The following is a 14723-nucleotide window of genomic DNA, read 5'->3' as shown; positions in this document are numbered from 1 at the left end:
GTGCTGGGATTAAAGACGTGTGCCACCACCACCCGGTCCATATCCAACTTTTAAAATGGACTTACCTTTTGGGACAAGGTCTCATGATGTGGTATCATTGAATCCTTTAAACAGTGCTGGTTTATTGGCACCTTCCCCATGCCTCCATGTGCACAAGGGACTCGGGGTCAGAGAAAATCGTTTCTCCAAGTCAGAGTTGGCATTGTTGAATCTGGACTTCACCAGCTGAGAAACCATGACTCCAAATCCTACATCACTCCTGAACTCTTCATCCACCACGTTATTACTGTGTCACACCGTATTACGGCTGCTATTGTGGGCGTGGTTGGATTTTCATGCTTCTTGGTTACTGTTTGGGGAAGAGAAGATAAAGAAGATGGGTCTTGACTGCAGAAGGCTCGTGAGTGGGGAAGAACTGGAGATTACAACCAAAGGAATAACCCTGAAGGCTGAGGAAAGCACGCAGCTCTGGGGACTAAAGGACACTTGCCAGTCTTCGTGGCTCAGCCTGTGTAATTTTTCTCTGTGCTGAGTCCTTTGCTCCCTCCTCCATGTTGTATGACTTTCCATGCACTGGTTTATCAGTGGTGTTTCCCCTTGTTACTCTATGAGTGCCTTTGAAGTTGGGTTCAGGTGCCATCTATCGCTACATCCCCCGGGGCTCACACTGTGCTTGGCACATGATAGACACTTAAGGACCATTTGTTTAACCCATTCATCTACCTTCCCACCTGTTCATCCATCCATCCCTCCATTTACCTGCTGGCCCACCAACCAATCATCCATCCACTCACCCACATATCTACTCATTCACCCACCCAGCCACTTATCCATCCATCTACATGTCCACGTGCCCATTCAATATCTATTCATCCATCCATCCACCTACCCACTCAGGGATCTTTGTTTTTTGTTTTTGTTATTTTTTAATAGTATAGAGTACCAGTAGTGACAACTGGAGGGAACAGATCAAATCTGACACACGCTGTACTCAAGAACAGCTCAGGGGGTAAGAAGAAAACCTTATGAATAGAAGAGAATGAATGATTGAGTTGACTGAAGACATTACTTTGTTCCATACCTGAGATGCTTCAAGAAGAAACCAGGTTTTTAAATTTATTTCCTGTCCTAAATGGTATAACCTGACTGTGACTCCTGTCCTGTCTCCTCTGTACTCTCCCATGGAGGTGGTGGCAGTACCATCTGGCCCTCCCTCAGCTGGAATCTCAGTATGACATGTGGCTCTCCATGGGGGCTTGAGTATGGAGGGAGGGAAGGGCCACTGACTTGGTTGGTAGCTTCAAGGTGGCCGAATTCCTGTCACTTCCTGTGTCTCCCAGGAGGGATTCTGTCTGAAAGGACCAGGCAAATGTTCTGTGGCCAGAGTGATCACTCACTAGCCCTCTTCTGAGAACAGAAGGTGACAGCATACTTCTCTGGGAGCAAAGGCAGGGTGCTTTGATAATATGCTTATCCAACCCACTAGGAGTTTGTGACACATTCAGACTCCAGGAGGCAGAGGAACTCTTTCCCTTTCCTTGGGCTTTGTGAAGGAAAGGCCCACATGGAGTTGCCCACTAAGACCGAGTTAGCCACAGAAGATATTGCATGCTTTGGAATACAGCTAGGAAAAGCCTCACTGGTTTTATTTTCAAACCTGAGTCTGGACTTAAGTTGGAAATGTGTGGACAGCCTAGTAATGGGAACCAAAACTGTCAGAGGCTCGTGCCAGCTCTCTGGAATAGAATCAGAATTCTAGCTTTCTGCTGGGGGTCCCAAGGACATCGTAGGTAAGTAACTGTCAAGTGTTGGGGATTTTCTTCCCAGTGTGTGTGTGTGTGTGTGTGTGTGTGTGTGTGTGTGTGTGTGTATGGGTGTGTGTGTGTGGTGGGGTTGCTGGGAGTGGCAGTCTATTCTCTCTTTCTCTCTGATCCCATGGCATGGGTCCTTTGCTGGGTTGTTATAATGGGTTCCTACCAGGGTGCCACCCTGGGTCATATTGAGGCCACTGAAACCGCAGAGTGCTTTCTCGTCTTGTCATGCAGGGTCTTCAAACTCTGCTATGGTTTCTTTTGGGAGTGGGAGAAGTTGGCAGAAGAGGAGGGGTGAGTGGGGTAGCTTGGGAACTAGGAAGTCATCTTCTCATTCCTCATCCAAACTCCAGCCTTGTAAACGGAGCAGAGAGTCTCTTATTCTTCCCTGCTGAGACTGTGTGGGAGAGCCAAATGGACTTGCTACTGCTCAGGGCTTTGAGGCGTGCAGCTGGGGGTTTATCTAAGGAGAGGTTTCACCACTGGAAGGGGGAGGAGCAAAGGCCCAGCTCCCAGTCCTGGGAAGAGTTCTGACTGGAGCTGTTTTATCTCTGGAAGAAGAGGCATGGCTGCCTTCTCCTGTGGAGGCAAGACCCTCCTCCTCCTCCTTGGTGAGGTGTGGAGAGGGCAGGAACCTAGCTGTTTTGCTTTGAGGAAGGAAGTCTTCCTGCCCAGAAACAATAGGAACATTGCACAGGGCCCATTCTGTTCTACCTGCTAGATCAAGTCCAAGTTCCTTAATGTGCACCATGCGTGACCTGATCCTGCCGTGTTTCTAGTGTCCTTTGCTGCCCGTGTTTCTAGAAAGTGCAGGCAGTAGGCCCAGAATTATCTGAGTGAAGTTGTGTTAGCATAGAATGGGGTCACTTTGTAATGGTTCCTATTACAAGGCCAGGCTTGCCCTGCCCTTGATCTCCCAACCAAGGCTCTTTGAGGTCATTCAGGCACCACCGTCTGGAGCCATCTTGTTCCCTTGCTACAACCTGCTGTGAGGGCTGTCTCTTGTCACTGCCACCTCCTAGCTGGCTCGGACACCTTTGTTTAGACAGAACCAGGCTTTCTTTGGAGGTGACTGAAGTTAGCCACTCAGACCAGGCTGTAGCTGTGAGGTGTAGGAGTCAAAAGGACTTGGGAGTACGCTTCGCAGACACATGCTTCCCTGGGAAGCCGGGAGCTATGCAAGGTGAAGCATTGCCATGCTGGGACTCAACCTTCAGGATTCCTTTAACTCTGTGTGCAGTCCTTTCCCACGGATCCTACGAGCACCCAGTCCTCTCCTCCCCACTTCAGTGATCAACCCTTACTGACTAACCTGTCCCACCAATGTGTCTGTCTCTTTCAAATATTGAGAGCATATTGTGGCTGCCTCAAGCAGAGTGTTTCCATCCCTCTCCAGATTGAGGGGTTTGGTTTGGGTGTGCCCTGACAGGTATTTGCACTAATCTTTTTCCTCCTGACCCCTGGGCCACCCCACTGATGCCTACACTTTGACAGAGACCATGGGGTGGCAGGTGGTGCTCACTCGGTATGGCTGAGATGAATTGACTTTGAACAGGTTTCTGGGTATCTGTTATTAGAGCATGCAGAAGTGTCCTGACACTTAAGGTTCCTTATCTATTCTCTGGAGTTCTCCAGTAGCCTGGGGAGGTGACTGTAAGTCCTTGACAGAGATCTGGGGAGCCAGGGAGAACCAGGGTATTTTCATCTTCCTTATGGGATGGTAAGGGTCAGAGACAGGCTTTTGCCTGTAGGACATGAGACCTTTTCTGGTGCTCAGAACTGCGTCGTAGGAGGCTGAGGAGACAAGGTATCTCAGTGGAAGGCTGCCCTGCCTGGTCCTTGGCATGGGCACTCGTGGGACGTTGTCCTGTGGTCTCAGAGCCTGTGTCGTTGTTGGTTGTAAGCCTATAGCTGGAGAATTTGACCCTGTGATGTGTTCAAGGATGCGGTATCCCATTGCCTATTCCCACCTCTCTCAGGTTCAGACTGAGTGCAAAGGTTGCAGACAGGGAAGGCCCCATGTTGGTGGTATCAACAAAGGTTTCCTAAGGCTGTCTGTCATATCTAGCTGTTACAGGCTGGGGGGGGGGGGCGACGATGTTCATCTATGCTTTCTGAGTTCCAGAGATGGGAAGCCTCAGTGAGGTTGTTATCCAGGACAGGTCTCTCTGTAGGTTTTAGGGACATGTAAGCTCTAAGCCTGGCTTCTAGGCTTACTTGGCCATGGGTGCATCAACTCTGGTCCACACATGGTTCTCTCATGTGTCTGTCTAAAATTTCCTTTATAGGTACTGGAGAGATGGCTCAGCTGTCAAGAGTACTTTATACCCTTCCAGAGTACCTGGGTTCAAGTCCCAGGATATTGGTAACACATGACCACTTCTAACTCTAGCTCCAGGGGATCCAACACCCTCTTCTGGCTTCTGTGGACTCTAAATGCACTTGTACACACACACACACACACACACACACACACACACAGAGGCAAGAAAATCTGTGTGTGTACAAGTGCGTGTATATATATGTATGTCATATATATCTTATATAATTAAAGTTTATATTATATATAATTTAAAAATTAAAATTCCCCTTTTAAATAAGATTACCAGTCACATTGGAGCAGGAGGTCCATACTATGACCTAATATTTGATTTTGTCTACAGATTGTGCCTCTAAGAGGCTTGTATTCTGGGGATAAGAGTTCAACAGGAGAATTTTATAGTTCAGCCCATCACTGATGCCTTCTTGACTCAAGACTGAGTGATATATCAAGAGTGAGGGCAGCAGAGAGGAAGGGCGGTCCTCTTGAAAGCCTGGTGGGCTAGGTCACTCTTCACACCGTGGTTCACTCATCCGCATAGTAGCTTGGTTCCTGGGACAAACTTGGGGACTTTGGGGGCAGGTATTGCTTTAGATCTCTGACCTTGACCTGCCCGCTGCCCTCTCCATCTGGCCTGAAGAGCCTCTTTAAATGACTCTGGCTCTTTGTACCTCTGTAGTCAGTGGGGGTTGGAAATGCACTTGATTGATGGGGAAGCCACTTTGCTGGTACACAGTTTGAGATAGACAGGCTCTGTTGATCAAGCTGAGAGAAAATGATAGAGTTCCCAACCTCTGGAGGAGTGTAATCTCCTCTATGATACATTCTCAGGGGAGTTAGCAGAGAGGACAGATGTGTGAGTGCCTGTGAATATCCAATGACTTCTGGGTCCTTCTGCAACTCCCGAGGGTCACTGTCCTCTTGGGGGGAACCATGGCTATTGTCACAAATATCTCATGTCAAACTAGTATGTATAAAATAGTGAGGGGCCTTTACTATGACTTCTGATTGTAACACACTTGCTTGCTAGCCCACTGTTAAGTCTGCATTAAAGACATTTTTCCGGCATATTATGACTTGGCTCAGTGTGTGAATACTTTCTCTAATACTTTGTGATCTTTTTCCCCCCTCTATTTGCTTCTGGTTTTAGAAACACCCAAAAGGTCATGGCTTCCTGCAGACTCTCATAAATTATCTGTCATAGCATGCTGTTAGAACTTGGACACTCGGACAATATGCTATTTTAAGTGGTTGTTCCTTGACATTTCGTCTGTTTGCCTTGTTTCCGTGTGACTGGTGGTAGAGCCCATACTGAAGGGATTGCAACCATCAAGGTTTTGGTTCTACTGTTTTTTTTTTTTTCCCCTGCCAGTTTCTTTACCTGGAATCATGTGATGAAGTAGCCACTGTGTCCATCTGTATATTCACGACAGCTGTAAAGTGCATGAATTATATTTACATAGAGATTCTTATACTGACCATTGTGTGTGTGTCTCTCTCTGTGTGTCTGTGTGTCTCTGTGTCTCTGTGTGTGTTTGAATGTGGGAGTCAGAGGAGAATGTCGAGTGTCTTGCTCTATCATTTTCTGCCTGAGTGCCCTGAGACATAATCTCTTACTGAACCTGAGGCTCAGTATTCCATATAGACTGGCCATCAAGTCCCAGGGATCTTCATCTTGTTACCTGTCAGTGCTGGGATTATAGACACAAGTACAAACATACCCAGCTTTTCCATGGGTGCTGGGGATTCGAACTCAGGTCCTCATCCTTGCACAGCAGGAGCTTTCACTGCCTGAACCATTTCCCTAGTTTCCCACCCTGTTTCATATCCTAGTTCTCCTCCAGCCCATGCTTGCCTGTAGTTCTTGTTTCTGTGACACTGGAGAACTAGGACTGATGTACTTAGGAACAACTGCAGGGAGCTGGGACTTCATGGGACTGGAGATTTTCCCAAGGAGAAGTTTGTTTTCTGTTTTGGTCATTCATATTCAGTAGGTGTTTTATTGTCCATTCTTTATGAACAAGTGAACTAAGGAGCCTATGACAAACAAACTGATACTTGCACATCAAATTACTGGCAATTACCGTCTTTTATGGCAGAGAACCTACAAAAGGAAGTGGCCTCTCTAGCAAAGGTTTCTGATGTCAAGGTTGGTAGGAATATGAAGACCCATTCAGGAAGAAATATATAACTTTATAATCATTGAAAGTGGACAGGGAACACATTTGAAATGTACTAGGCTGGTGGGTGTAGTGTCTTACATCTGTAACTTTATTACTTGGGAGGCCAAGGCTGGAGGATTGCTGTGAATTTGAAACCGGGTTGGATTATCAGAGTAAGTACCAACTCAACAAAGGGTTATGTAGTAAGATCCTGTCTCAATCTTCTTATCCCACCCTCAAACCTCACAACCACCATTAACTATATCAACAACAACAGCAGCAATAGCAGCAATAGCAGCAGTAGCAGCAGCAGCTACCTACCAGGATTGGTGGCTCCTGCATGTATTCTAGCTTTCAGGAGGCTTAGCAGGTGGATCATCATGGATATGAGGCTGGCCTGGGCTACAAAATATTTTCGGGGACAGCCTGGGCTACTAAGTGAGACTATCTAAAACAAACTAGGAAACACTATATCAAATTATTCTTTAGTATACAGCCATAGTTATTTTTCTTTAAAGGTACATTTAGCTGCTCTCTGGGGTTTTTCATCTTGTCTATATACTAGAATTCCAAAGCTAGGGCCAGGATATCTAACAAGATACAGCTTAGCTGAGCAGCAGAGTCAGGGGACGGTTAGAGAGGGCTGGGCTGAGTTCAGGTCCAGGTCTTTTCTGCCAAAGCATTTTACACCAAACTGCTAATAATTGGGTTCACTTTGAATAGGACTTGAATAGTATTCAGCTCAAATATGGAAAGGGACGAAATAGGAAAGAATATTCATAAAATACAAGAGTGTGACTTTTTTCCATACAAAATGCCCTCAGGAGTTTTATGTTTTCTGTAAGAAAATTATTTATTTACTTTACGTGTGTGTGTGTGTGTGTGTATGTGTAGAAAGACTATAGGACTCAGAGGGGATGGAGGACACCAGGAGAACATGGCTCACTAAATCAGCGAAGCAGGGCTCATATAGGCTCATAGGGACTAAAACAATCAGCACAGGGCCTACATGGGTCTGCACCAGGTCCTCTGTGTATGTTATGATTGTTAGCTTGGTATTTTGCAGGATTCCTAACAGTGGGAATGGGAGTCTCTGACTCTTTTGCCTGTTCTTGGGACCCTTTTTTTCCTTCTGGGTTGTCTTGTCCAGCCTTGATATAAGGGCTTTCTCCTTGTCTTACTGTATCTTGTCTGTCTATTGTCTCTTAGAGGCCTGTTCTGTTCTGAAGAGGAAATGGAGAGGCAGTGGACCTGGGGGAAAGGGAGATGAGGGGGAGCTAGAAGAAATGGAGGGAGGGGAAGCTGTGGTTGGGATGTACTTCTGAGAGAATCTATTTTCAATAAAAGTTGATTTATTTACTTTGTGTTTGTGTGTGGGTGTGTACTCGAGTGCATGTGTGCATACATGTGTGTAGGTCAAAGTTCACTCCTTCCCACTAGGTAGGTTCTAAGAATTAAATTCGGGCTGTCAGGCTTGGTGGCAAATGCCTTTACCCACTTGACAATTTTGTTAACTCCAGTCTTATCTTTTTGATGACAGGTCTTTGGCTTTGTCAGGAAGGACCAGATGATTGCTGCACTCTCTAAACCACACCATTTGCTTTGCATACATCATGTCTATATCAGCGCCTAGAGGAGCTGGAGAAGCCAGGAGGGCAGACAAGCATTGTCAGTTCCCAAGTTGGAATGTCCAGCCCATGTCAACATGTTATTAGTATAATTAGATGTGTTTGGGGGAAGGGGATCAGTTCTCTCTCACTCCTTCTAGGTTGCTTGTCTAGCCTGTTCCAGGGAGTCACATGTCTCCACCTTCCTAGTGCTGGGGATTGAACTCAGGTCCTCATGCTTGCACGGCAAGAGCTCTGCCCACTGAGTTTCTCCTCAGCCCTAAAATTAGACTTTAAGTTGACCTCTTGTGTGATAACATGAATCCTAATATGAAAGAGCCCAGTGATGGACACCAACAAAGAACTCCTTGCAGTGCGTGCTTTTTAAGGGATGTTTTGGATAGGCTGAGGCTGCTTTCAGTTAGACCAGACCTAACAGACCTAGCAGTGTCACCCAGAGACCACAGTGATTAGGTGCTAGGGCAGGCAGAGGGCTCTGAGGCTCTGGAGGACAAAGCCACAATGAGAGCAGGCAGTCATCCTGCTTGCCAGGAATGCTTGGAGCAAAAGCTCAGTCTGCCACAGCTCTGGTGTAAACAGAATGGAGACAGGGCCGTGCCTGGTCTCTCAAGATGAAACTGAACAAGAGAGAAGGTGAGGAGACCATGGTTTGGGAACGTAACGGGTTCATCTCGTGCCTCCTCCTTGGGTGACCTTGTGTGAACCCTCACACTCCTTGCCTCTTGGGATTATGTGGTGATGGAGTGAGGTGATGTGTGACACCCAGGTGGGCGTGTCCTGTTTGAGCAGTCTTTGTGTTATGCTCATGAGCTGGAAAGAGCCACCTCTGCAGGCTCACAAACTGTCCTCACCCACAGTGCTGCGAGAGGCCTGTCTGAACATCCTCTTCTTCCAGAAGGGTCAGCGCGACCTCCAAGTCTGGGATGGGTTTGGCCTTGGTCTGTTTGGTCTTATCGTGGCTTCCCATGTCCTGCTTTCCAAAACACATCACTCATCTCCTCGGTCAAGGGCTGAACAGATGCTGGACTCCAAGGCCACCTGTGCCAGACAGCACTGCCCACTCCTCCATCTTGAGCCCTGTCTGTATTAGCATAGAACGTGTCCAGCTGAGCGCCCTTGGGAATTGAAGTTGCCAGCGCTTTGTCAGCAGAACGCACTGCGTAGGGCTTCTGGAAAAGCAGTTGTTTTCCGGTATGGGGTCTTCTTTGCTTTTATCCTTTGTCCTACTCCTCCTTCTGGTCTGGAGTAGGAAGCAGTCTCTTGTCTGCAAGTAGCTGAAGGAGCTTTGGTCACTGAAGTCATTGCAAGACAGACCTCGGAGGTCAACCCACCAGTGCTGGGTTTTTCAGTCCATGCAACCTGACCTGCCTACCCATAAGGGAGTGTTTCCCTACACTCAGTCTGACAGCACACTAAGGATTTAGTGCTGCCCACTTTAACAAGTGTGTAAGGTGTGTTCTTGCTTCGGGTGTATTGCCTTTTAGAAATGACAGCCTCTCTTGAGTTCCATGAGCCTTTGGTCAAGACTTCTGCCAATTGTACTTACACAGACTCCTGCTTCTTGTGATGAGATGAGGTCATCACTCTCGGGGGTCCGGCCCCTCCTGGTGCTTCACAATGTTGAAAGAATCTTGTGAAACTTGAGTGGGAGGTAGAGCTAGGGCATTGGTGAGCAGCCTTGGCCTGACTGGAGTTCCTGATTTGTGGGATGACAGAAACAGAATAGGGGTAATTGGTGAGAATGATGCTCCAAGGAAATAGGCAGGCTGGTCCAGGAGGCCGTGTCTCCAGTCCCAAGTGCTAAAGCCTACTACCTCTATTGTTCTGTGGTACAACATCCCAAACTGCTGTAGGGGCAACCAGTCCTTCTAGCCTGTGATTTCCCTTCCCCTTAGCTTTTATGAAGGCTAATCTCCTTTGTGCAAATAAGTGTGGAGCCAACATACAATCTCAAGATCAGTTGTCTGGGGTTGTGAAATCAGTTCTTTACCAGGTATATAGTGCAGGGAAATGGTGCAGAGAGGTTGTGTTGGAAAAGTCTGGACCTTGCTGCATTTGTTGGGCAAGGGTCCTGAATTAAGGTTTTTGCTCTGTGTTTGAAAACCATGTTACAGAAATCCAGGTGGGCACTGTTATGATAGGATGCAGGCTTGTAGCTTCTTTGCATCAACTCCAAATTCACACACACAGAAGTTCCTTATGGGAGAACACTTTCCTAATGTATTGCAGATGACAGCTTACAAAGTACACACATCCTAGCTGAAAGCAGTGAATTCCTGGAATTCAGTGCTCTATTCTCTGCCTCTGATGTAATACTGTTTCCTATTATAAGACTGAGGGACTTGGACTGGAGAGTGGTTTTCAGCCCTTTGCTGTCCGAAAAATCCACAGAGAAAATTTAGATGTATGGAGTTTGAATGTCCTGGGAGAAATCTGGACTGTGAATACTTGTATGAACTGATATATGTATGCCAAGGTTCATTTTCCTAGCCAGGGATGTAGCTTAGTGGCAGAGTGCTTGCCTAGTATATCCAAGACTCTGGGTTCAATCCCCAGCATCACCAATAAGTCTATAATAAAGTTTTCTTACTTAGAATTGGGTTAATAGAGATTCATGGGGTGGCTTAGCCTGTGACCCCAGCTCTTAGAAGACTGACACAGGAGGATGGTAAGTTAGAAGCCAGCCTGGGTTATATGGTGAGTTTTAGCCTAGTCCCTTCTACAGAGTGGGTTCTGATTTCAGTAGGCGAGCAGCAACAATAAAATAAACAGTCAAAACAAACAAACAAAGTATCAAAAAAGTAAGGTTAAATACCCATCTTATAAGGTCATTAAGAAGATCAAATGAGGAGAGAGTCACTTGCCTGTGTGCACGTGTTTGTCCTGAAAGAGTAGTCAGAAAGAGCAGGTGAGAGATGGCTAAGTGAGGGCACTGGCTGCTCCTGGGCTCAGTTCTTGGTGGCTCATAACCCTCTGACACTCCAGTTCCAGGGAATGTGATGCCCCTTCTGAGGGCATTGCATGCACATGGTGTGTGTGTGTATATATATATATACACACATATATATGTGTGTATGCATGCAAGTGTATGTATGTATATATGTATATATGTGTGTAATGCACACATATATCATATATACATATAACATATATATACACACCACATATATATACCCATACACCATATATACACACACATATATATGTATGCATGTATGTATATGTATGTATATATGTATATGTGTGTAATGCACACATATATCATATATACATATCACACACACACACGGTATACATATATGTATATATATGTATTTATATATATACATATATATGTATACCGTGTGTGTATGTATTTGTGTGTATGCGTGTGTACAGGCAAAACATGCATGTACATAAAATAAAAAATAAACAAATCTTATAAAAACAAGAAGGACTTCCATAAACTTTGCAGAAGCCATTCAGTAATTAAGTGGAATGAAGGATTAGTTTCCATCACTCCCTAGAAACCACGTAAAAATCGGGGTGTTGTGTTATATGTCTTAATCCTAGTCTTGCTACTGTGAGATGGAAGGCAGAGACAGGAGACTGACAGGAGGCTTGTGTTCAGGATGGTCTGCAGAACACGGCATGGCAGATACAAGAGAGACCTCAAGGAGGTGTGAGTCCAGAACCAGCTCCTGAAAGCTGACCTTTGACCTCCATAGGACCTGGTCCCCAGGGAGCTGTGATACCCACATGCCTCTCTCTAGTAAAGAAATAAATATTTTTGTTTAAAGGAAAGAGATGGTATTTTCAGCTCTAGCCTAGATCTACTGAAACAGAATTTTAACAAGACACCTCAGGTATTCCTACATGTATTAAAATTGACCTTTGCAAACCAGGAAAAAAGAAATCAGTTAAATGAAGTCTAAGCTGAGAATGAAATAAATTACATTGAAAACCGTGTAGCCGGGTGGTGGTGGCGCACACCTTTAATCCCAGCACTTGGGAGGCAGAGGCAGGCGGATTTCTGAGTTCGAGGCCAGCCTGGNCTACAAAGTGAGTTCCAGGACAGCCAGGGCTATACAGAGAAACCCTGTCTCGAAAAACCAAAAAAAAAAAAAAAAAAAAAAAAAAAAAAAAAAAAAAAAAAAAAAAAAAAGAAAACCGTGTAACACACAAGAAGGAAAACAAGGGACAAATAAGACATAAAATCCAGGCTGGGCGCTGTGGCCCATGGCTTTTAGCCCAGCACTGGGGAGGAAGAGGCAGGCGGAGCTCTGTGGGTTCAAGGCCAGCCTGGTCTACAGAATGAGTTCTAGGATAGCCAAGGCTACATAGGAAGATCCTGTCTTAAAAATATTAGGATAAAGTTCAGGTTCTTGATTACTTGGGATGATGGAATATATATATATATATATATATATATATATATATATATGCAAAACACTCAGACACAGAAAACATGTTTTAAAAATTGCTTGTGGTCATTTGCATAAGCAAAACCAAGTAACGACAGAGGATACAAATTAGGAAGAAGAAATAAAAGTGCCTATAATTTTGCTTCGCTAATGTACCTTGTTCACATTTTAGTGTAGTTCCTTCCAGCTTTTCCCCTATATATTAATGAACAAGAGAGCATGGTGGTACTTGGAGGGGAGGATCAGGAGTTTGAGGTCAGTTTTTGCCATATGGTGAGTCTGAGGCTAGCCTGAACTACTAAGATGCGTCTCAGACAAACAACTGACAATATAGAATGTGCTAAAGATGTGTATATATACCGTGTGTGTGATATGTATATATGATATATGTGTGCATTACACACACATATACATATATACATACATACACATACATGCATACATATATATGTGTATATATGGTGTATGGGTGTATACATATATGGTGTGTATATATATATGTGATATGTGATATATGATATATAGAATGTGCTAAAGATGTGAGAGCTGCAGCTTCTCACCTGAGCGCATGCTCTTCCCTGCTACTGTTCACGGATCTCTATTTGAATAGCTCACCTTAGACATGTAGAAGCCAACCATGGTAATGAGTTAATGCTAGCAAGAATAATGTGGAAAATGTTAATTTTTTTCCCCTGCAAAGTTTTGGCAGGGATCTGATATTCTGGATCATTAATTGTTTTCTTGTTTTTGTTTTTTCTGCCCCCTTACTGGAGAATCTCCTCAGAGACACTCATGTTATTTATGTGTGCTCTATGTTGGGGGATGGGTAGGATCTCTTGCAAGGAATTCTGTTATTGAGAAATTGTGGTGCACTCAGTGGGGACTGGGAGGTCTCTGAAAATTATACTCATGGTCAGTTGTAGCCAGAGACATAAAAGTGTTCATGGTTTCCTTGACTGGGACCTGTGTCTCAAGGGCAGAGTTCATAACATTGTTGCTTTGAGCAAAAGCCACTGAATCCTTATCTCTCCTTAAGCTGTTGTTGGAAGATCCACCACAAACTGTATCAGTGGGGGAAAAAAACCTCAAAACAACACAACAACAAAACTGTAGCAGCTGGGTCATCCTGACCTAGAACTGCCTAGAATGTTTCTAATTGTGGCAGCTGGCAGTGCAGAGTCACCTAGGCAGCCAGAGCCTCTTCAGTGTAAGTTAGTAATCAGACTCATTGTTTCACAGCTAGGGATACATGCCCGAGCCTGTCTGGCTCTGTAGGAGGAGGGAGATGTGCATCTTCCAAGCAGTGAGCTGTGTCCAAATCCTTACCCGCATTAGTGGGTACCAAGGCTGTCATGTTACTGATGCTGGAAAGCTGGTGGGACAGGGGTGTGGCTTATGTGTTTCATCATAGTCTGTTTCTATGTGGATTGCCTTTGCAGGGCGTCTAGGACATGACACGGTTCATTAAAGGTTTGGTAGGATCTCACTGTCTTTTAAAACTCTTCAGCTCAACGGTCTTCTAGGAGTATTTTAGACCTCATTTTGCTGAGAAAATGAAGGCTCTGGGGAGTGGCCACTCATCCCCATTATATATCAGATACCCCTAAATGTTTGCCTGAGGGAGAGTGAGTGAGCAACAACACTAGTGGAAGGAAAAGACCTTGAGAGAGATTGGCTGATATGGACCCAGAGCGAGTCCCCACAGTTCAAAGGTTTCTTCGCCTCCCAAAGACCCAGTTTTTAAGTTCTAGGTTCAAAAGACAGAAGGTAGGGGTTGAACATAGGCAAACAGCACAAGACAGATGAGGAAGTATGTTTATAACTGACAGAGGGATTTATAATCTTCATTTTAAATAATGGCCAGGGACTGGAGAGATGGCTCAGTGGTTCAAAGCAATGGCTTCTCTTGCAGAACATGCAAGTTTGAGTCCCATCACCCACGTGATGGCTCACAGCCATCTGTAGCTCCAATGCCAGGGGATTCAATCCTTTCTCCTGGCCAGAATGGGCACCAGGTACACACCCGTGGAACACAGACATACATGCAGGCAAACTACTCATACACCTAAAAGAAATTAACCTTTAAGAAAAGGACAAATACTGCCAGCAACCACTGCTAAGTGCGTCATTCTACTTAATCCCCACAGAGCTCCCATAAAGCATCATCATCTTCATGTACTGCCAGGGAGGTTGGAGGGCAGAGGCATGGGATCTGCCATGGGTCACAAGGTAACGGTGGGTGAGAAGGATGGGACTGGAACCCAGGCACAGATGTCCCAAAGCTTCCATGGAGACTATTTTCCTGTAACCTATGTCAGGGATAGACATTTCCCTGTGAGGTCTGAATTTTTATTTTGTATTTGACGGACGAAAGAGACCAAGTGAGAAGGGGCTACAGA

At 45.3% G+C, this 14723-nt stretch overlaps 1 protein-coding gene across 1 annotated transcript in view; it reads left to right on the top strand.

The window, feature by feature from the left end:
* The first annotated feature begins 1716 nt into the window (after positions 1-1716).
* Greb1 (growth regulating estrogen receptor binding 1) overlaps positions 1717-14723 on the top strand; it is a 100623-nt gene continuing 87616 nt past the window's right edge. Inside the window, exon 1 of the mRNA XM_021179263.2 lies at positions 1717-1790. The gene's annotated coding sequence lies outside the window, so the exon portion shown is untranslated. The remainder of the gene's footprint in view (positions 1791-14723) is intronic.

This window comes from Mus caroli, chromosome 12 (genome assembly GCF_900094665.2).
Source record: "Mus caroli chromosome 12, CAROLI_EIJ_v1.1, whole genome shotgun sequence".
Classification (NCBI taxonomy): Eukaryota; Metazoa; Chordata; class Mammalia; order Rodentia; family Muridae; genus Mus; species Mus caroli.
The sequence above is the reverse complement of the archived record's forward strand: the minus strand, read 5'-3'. Positions and strand labels throughout refer to the sequence as shown.